Consider the following 12561-nt stretch of genomic DNA (forward strand, 5'->3'; position numbering starts at 1 on the left):
AATGAGGCTTTTTATATGCGACTCACCTGTAGAGTAAAGAAAATTATAACGTAACACCAACGTTGTGGTATGCGTTTTTATACACACCGGCAGCACAGAGGGTAACTGTTTTTAAGTGTATGAAAAGGTAGCAAAAATGATACAGAATTTTCTAACAGATGAAAGTAGTTGATACGTTGATATAAGATTTTAAACTTTCGCGTACCATTTTCAATTAAAATGGTAAGACACAGGTCTTAAGGCGACGTTACGTTGATATTGTCTTTAAGTTTTTATTGGTACGGACTCTAATCTACCAACATTTGTAATAGACAATTTTCTGAAATGTTTTCGATTCAGCCCGTAAAAATAGCTTGAGTTAGTGTCGGTAAGACTAACTGACCATAGAATCATCAATCTTTATTCAAAACTAGCTGACCCCGCGAACTCTGTTCCGCCTTAAAGGCAATAAATAAGCCATCGCAATTTTTTCTTATTTGCTTACCGTTTAGACCTACCCTGGACTACGAAAAACATTTTAAAACCAAAATCAGCTCAATCGGCCCAGTCGTTCTCGAGTTTTAATCAGACTAACGAACATCAATTCATTTTTATTTATATTACTTAGATAGATCATAAGTTCATAATCAAGCTGCATAAAATGAAAATCTCCTCGATCGAGTAAAACCTAATCTCTATAGCTCATTCATTCTCATCAGTTGTCCATGGATCATATTTTCATACAAATGTCAGGTTTCCCAGTCAATTCCTACTCAGCTCAGAGCCACGTCCCCCGATAATGTTATTATAACACGTCCAGAAAAGGTGGCGTATCCAGACAAGTGCCTAAATAAATATAAATAATAAAGTTTCGTAGGCGTCCCGCTTAATAACCTGGCAGGTTCAATATTCCCAGCAGGTGACGGTTATGACCTTCCAGATAAAATGTTTTTGGAGCGTTTTGGTGTAGCCAGAAGAAAACAGCCAGGTACAGTTACAGAACAATAGAAGTTATACTATTTATTTTACTAGCCGTCATTACCCGTGATATACGCGTACGACATTTTGACCATTTTGACTATTTATGAAACTACGTAAACGTCCATGATTATTCCATGGTGCAAACGATGCCGAGTGGCAATATAATTACCTGAAATGTCATTATAAACTCGTATCTGTCCACTGCTGAACATAGGTCTGAGCATAACAACTATCATCGAGCTCCTACTGCTGTATTTACTTCTGCATGCTGGTTATTTATGCATTTACACACATAATATCTTTTTCACTCTTGTTCCTTGTTCCTTCATGGTTGGTTATGGTATACTCGTATTTATTTACTACCTAATAGCTTTCAATTTCACGACCAATCAAGTAAAGTCCTAAATAAATTGTGACAAAGTTGCAGATATGCCTAGGTATGCATGCAAATCTGTAACTTAATTAAGCAGTATATTAGGTATTCCTATTTGTTAGGTCAAAGAAGAGTGTGACGAACTGGCTGTATTATTTCATCTGACTTTAGTTCCAGCATTTCACGCTGAATTTATTACCACAAATAAAACTACCCTTTTAACCTATTTCACATTAGGTCATGGTATATTTGCATATTATGACTCTATCCAGACATTATTATTATAAAGTGTTAAGCTTGACCTACTTCAAAGCTCGAGTAGAGAAAATGAAGGTTTAATGCAACAAGGTTAGGAATGTTAGAAAATTATTATGTTATTTATGTACTATCATTTTTATCTAAATACATATAAATCAAAGGTGACTGACTGACTGACTGACAGTGGTCTATCAACGCACAACCCAAATCACTGGACGGATCGGAAAATTTGGCATGCAGGTAGATGTTATGACGTAGGCATCCGCTAACAAAGGATTTTACAAAACTCCAGTACCTACGAAGTCGCGGGCGGCCGCTAGTCTTTAATAAACGTTTTAATAATCACAATATCCACAATCAGTAAAGGTATGTTAAAAAATACTTAATACACAAATGTGGTCAAGAAAGAAAAGGCGGTTAAAAAACAAAAAATCGCGTGTATCATTAAGAAATCCAGTTTGCACACAAAAAAGTACATAAAAATTTAAGACAACTCTAGATTAATATCATAATAAAAAATTGTACTTATGTACATGTTAATTAATAAAAACATATAAATCTTTTTTAAACTTCATTCTTCTTCAAGTGGAGCAGGTGTAGTGGTGGTGGTGACTTCAGTAGTGGTGGTGGATGGAGTGGTGGAGGGAGTAGTGGTTGGTGCTATAGTAGTGGTACTGCGGAATAGGCAGGTGATGTCGAAACCCTTGCAGACGAGGCAGAGGACCTGGAAATAAGACAAGAAAGACTCTAAAAGAAAGTCCAAGAACTTGATGGGCTTCTTCTTAAAGTATTAGAGGATCAGAGAAGACTGGGTTGGTTCTAGAAAATAAGAAGGATAAGGGAAACGTCTCTAGATATTACCTACTTTCTATAATAGCCGAACGGAAGCCACGATAGCCGAATGGTGAAGGGATCGGACTGGCTGACTCAACATCCGAGGAACGTAGGTTCTAACTCCGCCGCCGCTCGACTATTGTATTGAGCCCAAGCATCGTAACACAAACATTTAACTTACCACGCGGGGACTATTTCTAACTAATTAATAGTGCAATACCTACAAAATATTGAGGAAATCTAAGAGAAGAAAGGCAAAAAATCTTAGAGGTATTGACGGAACTACTGCATGACGTGCAAGTGACCCTATTAGAGTTCTTAAAACACCAAGTCCGCTGAGAGGTCCACAAAAAAACAAAAGATAAAGGTCAAGTGGCCAAAAAGATCGCTTAAAAAGGCTCACAGTAAAGTGACAACGAACATAAATACCTATCAGAAGCTGAGTTATTGGCGTAGACAAGAGAGTTTTATTGCTTTATGTTTGACTTTGTCCAACTAAGGCTGAGTTTCACCACCTTTTAATCGTGACTATAACAATAACCGGTGTTTTTTTTATGGAGTTTGACAGGTTTGTTAAAGTTAAAGTAAGATGGTGCAGCCCTGCCTAAAAGTTGAAACAGTTACCCAAATCCCCGGAGAATGTCCGTCGTCACCGCGTAAACACAAACTTGATCTAAAACTGTAGCATTTCTCAACTATCTCCCAGATCGATAGTAACGTTGAACATTATAAAAGAATTTCTCGCGCATCGAGTTTTTCGATTAAAGATACTGAATAAAGATAATATCTTTATTTTCATTTCATATTTTTCATTATTACCTATCTCTCTATTTCAACTTCTATTCAAAACATTTCGCAAAACCTTTTTGAGGCAAGGTTTCTAATACAATCAGTCTCTCAGTTTTATTTATCAGTTGCTTATAATTAGACAAAGGGGATTGTTATTCAATTTAAAAGTTGATTACTAGACAAAGCGCACAGTATTGGTGGATTAGTATAGAAAATTAACGCTCACCTTGTTTGCCCGGGCTGGTATAAAATCCTTGCAAAGCTCTAGAATGCCAGCTTTGGTGTCTGTAAAGAAAAATTTAGTTATGTGTTGTATTTTTAATACAAATTTTACTTTGATCGTTACTCTTAAAATCGTTTGACAACCAATTGGGCACAGAGGTTGAGAACCTAGAGGTCTCTACACTAGAGGTCGCAGGATCGATGTCCGCACAGTGCAAAAAACCATGTGTGACTGAAACCATATTAATTTGTTAACTAATGTTTGGGTATGAGTAAATAAGTGTGCTTATAGCCTTGTCATCCATAGCTAGCAAAAGCTTTAGCTATTTTGAGACTAGAACGTAGTAGCTTTTCTTATTTTGAGACTAGAACGTAAGAAAATCATCTGGAAAACTACCCGTAAGAGGTAGCACACCTTGCGAATTGAGTTAGCGCAATGGCGGCATGTCATACCTTTTGATTTATTAATCATCCACATCTAATAAGGACATAATCCTCGTGCAACTTCGGGAACAAATATTGCGTAAACTAAGCCAGGTCACGCCCGGCTTCCGAACTAAACCAATATTTTAGACAATCGGATACTGGAAGCATTAAAACTTCCTCGGTAACTTATTTTTGAACCAATCGAATTCCGATTCGGTCAGTATTAAAATAATGTAAGAGATGTAGTATACGATTTGTACAATTTAGAATCGTTTCAGTTCAACCATCTAGTCTTGTTTATTAGCTAAATATCACTGTGAGCGTATTCAGGGAAACTTTCAGTGAATTCACTTGTACTAATAAAAATCAAACCACCACCATTTAGAAGTGTGACTTTGCTTTAGCATGGGACAATTATTTTGTCATTCGAAAACTTATTAACTGGATATAAAATAAATTACACGACCTAAAATATAATTAATCATGTTTAATCCTTTATTTTGCTAAATCTCTTAAATCGATAAAATGTGTAAAGGTATAATCACACACATATATTATGCGGTAAATGCGTATCATGTTAGTCCTCTCTATGGAAATTCTCGTATAGGTACGTCTTCGCAGGACTTTTACTTTTTCAGTTTTGATGTGTTGCTTAAATCTTGAAGTGCCCTTTAATTTCACCTACGAGTGGTTGCCCTTTGATCTTACAGAAACCGCCAAAGGCGACTATCAACTGTCCGCCCAAGAATTCGTAAACCAGTGTGGATACAGCTTAATTTCCCCAGCCCTCTGTATTCACGTTGTTCATGAAATTTACCACCCGCTTATTTGAAGGCAAGCGTTGTGGTTACGTTTGGAGTTGCTTACGGATTAAACGTTTTAGATTATGTATTTTATTAGGCTGTCAAATGGGGAAAATGCTTCTTAAGATCTGCTTTATAAACATTAATTATGTAGTCTAAGTTGCCACCTTCTCTTTAACCATAACTATAACCGGTGTTTTTTATGGAGCTTGACAAACTTGGCGTTTGTTACGTAAGATGATGCAACCCAGGGTAAATATTTTCCCATCGGCATTGACACGTAAAAAGAAGAAACAAATATAACATACAAATGCATCATCTACTTTAACTTTGACAAACGTCAAAAATCTGTCAAACTCCATACTAAAAACGCCGGTTACCAACCGCAACCCAGCCTAATGCCCGTTTTCACCATCGATCCTTAATTTTTAAGTGACCCTAACAGGTAACAGGAATTTTGTTTTCATAGGAGTCACTTAAAAATTAGGGATTGATAGTGAAAACGGGCATAAGACTCTTCATAACATGCACACTTCACGAGCTTTAATTTTTACTGATACTACTTACTTATCTATTGTACCAATACAGGATGTAAGATACTTTGTAAGGAATAAAAATACTATTTCAACAGTGAAATTATGTACATTAACTCCATTTTTTGTTGTTCGATCTAATGTCTAACTAAATAAGATTTGGCAAGAAGTCTTCCTAAAAATGCCAAATACAAATTTGCCACCCTGTATAATCAAATATTCCGCTGCCGGGGTTGATAACATATTATCGCGTTCCCGGGAGACGTATCCATTAGGTGTTCAAACACTCCGATTTATATGGAAATTTAAATAAAACCATTTTACGAGCGTTACCGGGTACATAAAGCTTACTGGAGTGTTAGGATACTGTGCAATCCATTGTGTCGATTGAAATATAGAATATCCTAAATAATGGCTCTTCTAAAACAAACACCGTTTTATTTCACATTTAAAAAAAATAGTAATTAGTACTCTAATTTTATTAAATTGTCATGTCACAGTGTTTGTAACAAAACTCTGCCGAAACCAGCTATTCTTATGAAACTCTATGAAAACTATTTTTATACTCCTTAACCCCTAATGTAAAGTAAGTTTAATATTTTTTTCCCGTGTAGATAGCTAGCTCTATGTACCTTGTTAAATAATTGGGGTCGACCCCTTTAAATTAACTTAAAATTCACTTACTTGGAGCTAATACCCAACAAATTTTTGAAAATAAATACCAAAATTATATTATAAAACGCTACTGACCTCCGTCGCTCGCCGCAAGCTCTTTGGGTAGACATTCTGCCTTTAAAACCAAGTACGTCCAACAAAACAAAATCAGCAAAAGATACTTGGGTGAACCCATTATAATATAGCATAAAACACGTTAGTCACTAGTGGCGAGACTATGGAGTGTAAAAAGACTGCAATATTATGTACTTGCGGTTTCGGTATCTCCCTACATAAAATTTTATGCGAGTTGTAAGTATAGGTCAAAGTAGGGTTCCGTCGATGTTAGACCATTGATATTAATGGTTTTATAAATATTAATAGGTACTGTAATGTGCTCGTGACTGCTATTAATCGGTAATCGTTTAAAGGTGGACCGACGACCTGATAAAGGTAGCAGGAAGGCGCTGGATGCAGGCCGCTACCAACCGTGCGATGTGGAAGTCATTGGGGGAGGCCTATGTTCAGCAGTGGACGTCCTGTGGCTGAAATGATGATGATGATGATGAATCGTTTAATTGGCACAGTAAAATAAGTTTCTAAATATGGTAGCAAATATATATTTTGCCTTACTGCTTATTAAAATTAAGTTTTATAATGGTAAGAAATTGGGCATAACAGAAAACTTTTTCATCAATTCAGCCAAAGCACGTCCACAGTTGGACAAAGGCCTTCCCACTCAAAGATTTCAACAACGACCGGTTCAACGCTGCCCACAGATTTTTCCAAATAAACAATAAAATAATTTCGATTTGGCACTCCTGAATAAATACTACCTACCTTTTATCCCTTAAAATACTCCATACAATGACACTTTCATTAACATGGTTCGACGTGTTTTTGTCATGCCTAGTGACCGGTGCAAGGTCAAACTGTATTTGCATAATGTTGTTGACGTTTACGAGAGCTTCCATATTTACCTTGTTCGAAAGCTCTTACAGGAAAGTTTTGAAGTTAAGTTCATCTTACTCTTATGAATCAGAATTATGCTCATAATAAAGCTGTGTTTTTTGTTACAGTTTATAAATATTATAATTGCATGGGATTCATGTTTATTCATGCATATAGAGGTGAGCTACGGACAGTAAATTATTATGCTGTAGTAGTTTTCGGTAATTTGATGTCTTTGAGCTTCAGTTTGTAGGTTGTATTTTTTAGGTATAAAGTAGAGAAAGAGCGCCACAAATCATGATGTCTCGCTTTTTCATCCAGCCTTTGTGTAATTTTCTTAAGGTGTTCAGACTACCGAATAAAATGAGAGTCATTTTGTACGTTTGTAGAGGCGACATGATCTTCATTCGAAAACCCATTTACTCCATCTTCTATTGCTTCTTGTTTGGTGCATTTACATCCCTGTATTTATATCTTTGGAATTAACAGGAGCTTTGTGCATACACAAAAATAAAGCCATAGCTTTACCCACCATTGTCTATTCCGTTGTCACGTGCAGGAACCATCAAATTGGCATATCTCCCCAGAGAAATTGCATATGCGATAAGCAAGCCGTGTTTTGATCTTGTGCGGCAGAATTTAAATTTTGAACTGCGTTTTCTGCAACCAGTCAGATTTTTACGGGTTTTATTTAGCTAGCAGGTTTATGCAATGAAATATTACAAGAATAAGTATCTTATTTCAATAGGAACCCATCATCTTATTCTCGCTAGGTATGTAAAAACAAAATACCCACTAGATAGTCATAACTTTCAACTCTTAAAGAGGCAAATCAAGTAAAAATTCTCATTCAATTTAATCTAAAATTCAATGGGCATTAAAAAGAAAATAACTAATAAAATAAAAAATATGTCAGAAAATATTCCCACAGACTTGTGAAGGGTTAAAGTTTAATTATGCCAAGATTGCTAATAGTTAACCTGAATATCTTTTTAAAGTAAATTCCATTTCATTGTTGTATTTGTGCTATTCGAAAATAAGTGTAACAAATCCACGTAATCTTTTGTAACTCAAGACATAAAACTCCTTCGCCGTTCCTGTACATTCTTGCTACATAAAAGAGCTTATCTTATGCTTTTTACAGCCTGCTGTAAAATTTACTAAACAATCCCCAACAAATTCTTTACACAACGCAATTTAGACTTTATGACCTTAGATATAGGAAACAGCGATCTTCTTTCTTTAGTCGACGTCACCCGGCCAATTAAAGGAGACCCCTTCGCGCCGTAATTCTCAAAACGCCAGTATTGATTCGAAGGAAACGGTTGAACTTGTGTCTTTATCGAAATGGAATACAGCAAGTTCTGAGTGTCACGATCTGTGATTATCTGGAATTTTTACCCCCATTTTATGGGCAAATTTTCCCTAATAGGACCTTTGTTATCCGGCTTTTGCAAAATCGCTTGTGATTTAGTTGGTAACAGTTCGAAATTCTTTATTACTAGCTGTGCCCGCGACTTGGTACGCGTTAAAACCCGTTTTCGCAACATTTTTCATTTTTTCTCTGCACCTATTACTCGTAGCGTGATGGTATATAGCCTATATAGCCTTCCTCGATAAATGGGCTATCTAACACTGAAATAATTTTTCAAATCGGACCGGTAGTTCCTGAGATTAGCGCGTTCAAGTAAACAAACAAACAAACTCTTCAGCTTTATAATATTAGTATTAGATGAGTCGACGATAATGGGCACAGCGTTATTTACCTTTTACGGTTGTAAAACAGACATGAAAAGAATAGGGCAGACGGTATCGTCGTGATTAGGGGACATCAAACAGTCAAATTATATAAATTGCGATCTGTTTCTTTATAAAACATCGTATTCATTCTATCGTGTTAATTTGAAGTTGATAGACACACATGCTGAAGAAATTAATGTATTCTGATTTATTATTACTTTCAGCTAAAGGAACAATATAGACGAATGTTTTCCACTCCAAATCCCAAGTATTTCCACCAAATGGAAGTTCCGCCCACATTACGTTTTCCGGTCTGTGGTCACCACTTAAACCTCTTTTATGTTTTAATTTTGAAGAAGGCATCTCAAATTTGAAACAAAATAAAACAAGCGAATATAAATAATATCCCACCTATATTGTCAACATGATATAAATACTTAATGTGGGATACCATTGTCTAGGGACACAAATTGTGGAGAATTAAATTTATACGAGTGACCACAATAGGCGCTCACTCTCAGTAGATTTCTGCAATATTGGAGTATTAAGTTTATTCATATTACAGAATACCCAATTCAGTTACGAGACCAACAGTGTACCAGGGCTGACAACATTATGATTTAATTAAGTTAATATCTTACTTAAACATGGGTTTAATTTTGGTGGTTAATAAATGGTTTTGTTAACGTAGCTTCATCTAAGAAAGCAATTTAAGAACATGATTATTCTTAATAGCCAAAGTAACTGACGATTGCTAGTTATTAAGTGATACTAAATATGACCGAAATAACATACCTCTAGCTCATTTTAAATGAACTACTGTACTTATTTGTATTGTGTCGCAGAGGTAAATATTTCCTCTTGCATTAAGTCCCCAGGTAATCCATTGCATTCTGGAATATCATTACCCATCAAAAACAATACTTGTCAAAAAAAACCAAGTCTCGCAACTCAGTTGTTCTACGGTAAAAAGTCGTGAGATCCATGTAATACCAAGTCCAGGCCAGGAAATCTTTAACGTTTTACATAAATATATTGACTTGGCCATCGCACTAAATAATTTAATTTACACGTGTTTTCATGCGATGGCCAAGTCAATATATTTATGTAAAACGTTAAAGATTTCCTGGCCTGGACTTGGTATTACATGGATCTCACAACTTTTTACCGTAGAACAACTGAGTTGCGAGACTTGGTTTTTTTTGACAAGTATTGTTTTTGATGGGATCTCATTTCTTTTTGTATTTTGTAGACAGCAGTTATGTATCTAGAAAACTGGACCGAAATTGAAAAATTTTACTCGACTTGGCGGTTGCACTACCGTGCCCCCAAATCTCATTTCTTTTTGTATTTTGTAGACAGCAGTTATGTATCTAGAAAACTGGACCGAAATTGAAAAATTTTACTCGACTTGGCGGTTGCACTACCGTGCCCCCAAATATTTTAGTTTTTCCTTGATTCATACACCAAACACTACTTATATTCCAAATTTGAAGCTTCTAGGTCTGCTAGAAGTGCCTTAGAGTTTTGATGATCGGTGAGTCAGTGAGTCAGTGAGTCAGTGAGTGACAAAATTAAGTAACTTTGACCCGTTATAATTCTTAAACTACTGGTTCAAATTGAATGAAATTTTAAATATACCGTGTCTTTACAATGCCTGCATAGCTAATGAAAATTCAGCCTTCTAGTTTTATCCACAACGAAGTTACAGGCAGTCGAAAATGGCCTGAATTGCTTCGAGAAAAGGATGGTACGGCCGTGCCGCTTTTTTGCTCGACTTGGTGGGGGCACTGCCGTGCCCCCAGATGGCCTCGGACGGGTTAAATTTGTCCAAGCCTGTGGAATTTAAGATAATAGAAGTAATTTTAATTCCTAGCTTTAGTAACAGGAAATTTGGTGTGCGCGATGAAATTTGGACTTTAAAGACTGTTTTAATCTTATCTTACCTGTAATAATCCTAAAAATGCTATAATTTAGGCTTGCCCAGTCTAGCTACAGCCATCAATCAAGGACAAAAATATCTTAATTTGCTTTTTTTCCTGCTTCTTTGCTAAGGGTTAAATAATATTATTACAATTGAAACTATGCAGTTTCTAATGCCAGCAATCATCAACTACATAAAAATTTCAGTTTCTTTCACTGAATGTATCAAAATCGTGGAAATGCTAATGTAATTATTAACATAAGGTCCATTTTATGAATGTTGTATGTTTTTTTTTTGTGATACAATAAGGTAATAATTTTTAAATATTGAATTACGACATGACAGACAATGCTTTTAACGTTTTCTGATAAGGTAAAAGCGGAATATACCTGGACTGATAAGGTGACCTGTGGCTGCAGTCGTTACGTAATATCCATGGGACTTCACTATCACTACATAGTATAAAACAAAGTCGCTTTCCGCTGTCTGTCCTTATATTGTATGCTTAGATCTTTATAACTACGCAACGGATTTTCATGCGGTTTTTTTAATAGAGTGATTCAAGAGGAAGGTTCATGTGTATAAAACATGCTTATTATAGAAGACAAAAGCCGGGAAATTTCATTGCAACCGTGCGAAGCCGGGGCGGGCCGCTAGTGTATTATAAAAGTTTATAAATTATGTCTGCACTAATATTATAAAGAGGAAAGATTTGATTGTTTGTATTGAATAGGGTCGGAAACTACTGGACCGATTTGAAAAATTCTTTCACTATTAGAAATCTACATTATTTCGAAGGTACGAAGTTTGCAGGATCAGTTAGAATACAAATAAAATGATTGGACGTCTAAGAAGACCATTTTATAATTTAGGATCCTTTTTTGTGTATCTGTTTTAGATTACAACAAAATTTTATGCTTCGTCTGATGCATTCTTCTTGTCGTATCGACAACAAACCTACACAGTGTCAGTCCAAAACTTCACTACAAGAGTGGCGTTGTTAGTAGCCTTCATTAAATCTTCCTGCGTGCAGTTGTTTGGGCACCCAGGCACGGCACGACATCATGTGCTTCATCGACTGGGGAACAAAACCACACTTGCACTCCTAAGTCTGATGCATTAGCTCGTACACTTTGGATGGTTATTGATTCCAACGCATAAGGCTGAGTGAGTAGCACCATCTTACAAACGTCAAAAATCTGTCAAACTCCATACAAAAAAAAAAACAGCGGTTATTATTACAGTTACCATTAAAGTTATATGGTGCAACTCAGCCTAATTATTCAGCTAAGTACTCAATGCTCAAAGATATAAAAAAATTTTTTCTTTTGTAGGATTATATTAGGGAGTCTAGACATACCAGGATTAACAGCTACAAATAGATATCGTTCATCCAAAACAGGCCTATTTACAAAAATCGTTTATTAATAGGTTTTACTAAAAATAGATTGACCTACATTAGTCATTTCTAATGCCCTCAATCTTAGCAGTTGTACCTACATTGATGAATGAGCCATCAAATTCTTCGCAATACTTTATTTCGGAACGTATAAATTTATGGGACACGGTGTAGGTTACTCAAATAGTAGAGAATACAGCACGTTATACTATACATTTTTGTTGCATACTCGCCTCTATTACAACTGATTAAGACCCTAGTGTTTAGCTTGAAGTGACGCTGCCTGTGCTTACTTTGCTAGCCGTTAAAACGACCATTAAGCAGTTCTAAATATAGAAGTAATTGTTTTGTTACAAAATGTAGAGCAGTGACTTTAATCGCATTTTCCATGAGAAACGTGGATTTCGTAGTCTTTTATGCACATAAAATAGTAAATATTTATAAATCTATTTAGTATTTTGTTTTCTTCCACTTTTAGTTTGCTTCTTCATCTAAAAATGTTTGCTATGAAAACTTCAAAGAAAATTTAAAACACAATTTATATGAAAATACTTTCTACACTATTTTCACAAGTAACATAATTTTCCGAATAAAAAAAACACAAGCTTAACTTAACTTTTCCACAAACGAAAAAAAGAGAAATAAAAATAAAGAGCGCACATAGAATAACTTTACCTGAAGTTTTCAATTCAATT

This window comes from Ostrinia nubilalis, chromosome 15, assembly GCF_963855985.1.
Source record: "Ostrinia nubilalis chromosome 15, ilOstNubi1.1, whole genome shotgun sequence".
NCBI classification, from domain to species: Eukaryota; Metazoa; Arthropoda; class Insecta; order Lepidoptera; family Crambidae; genus Ostrinia; species Ostrinia nubilalis.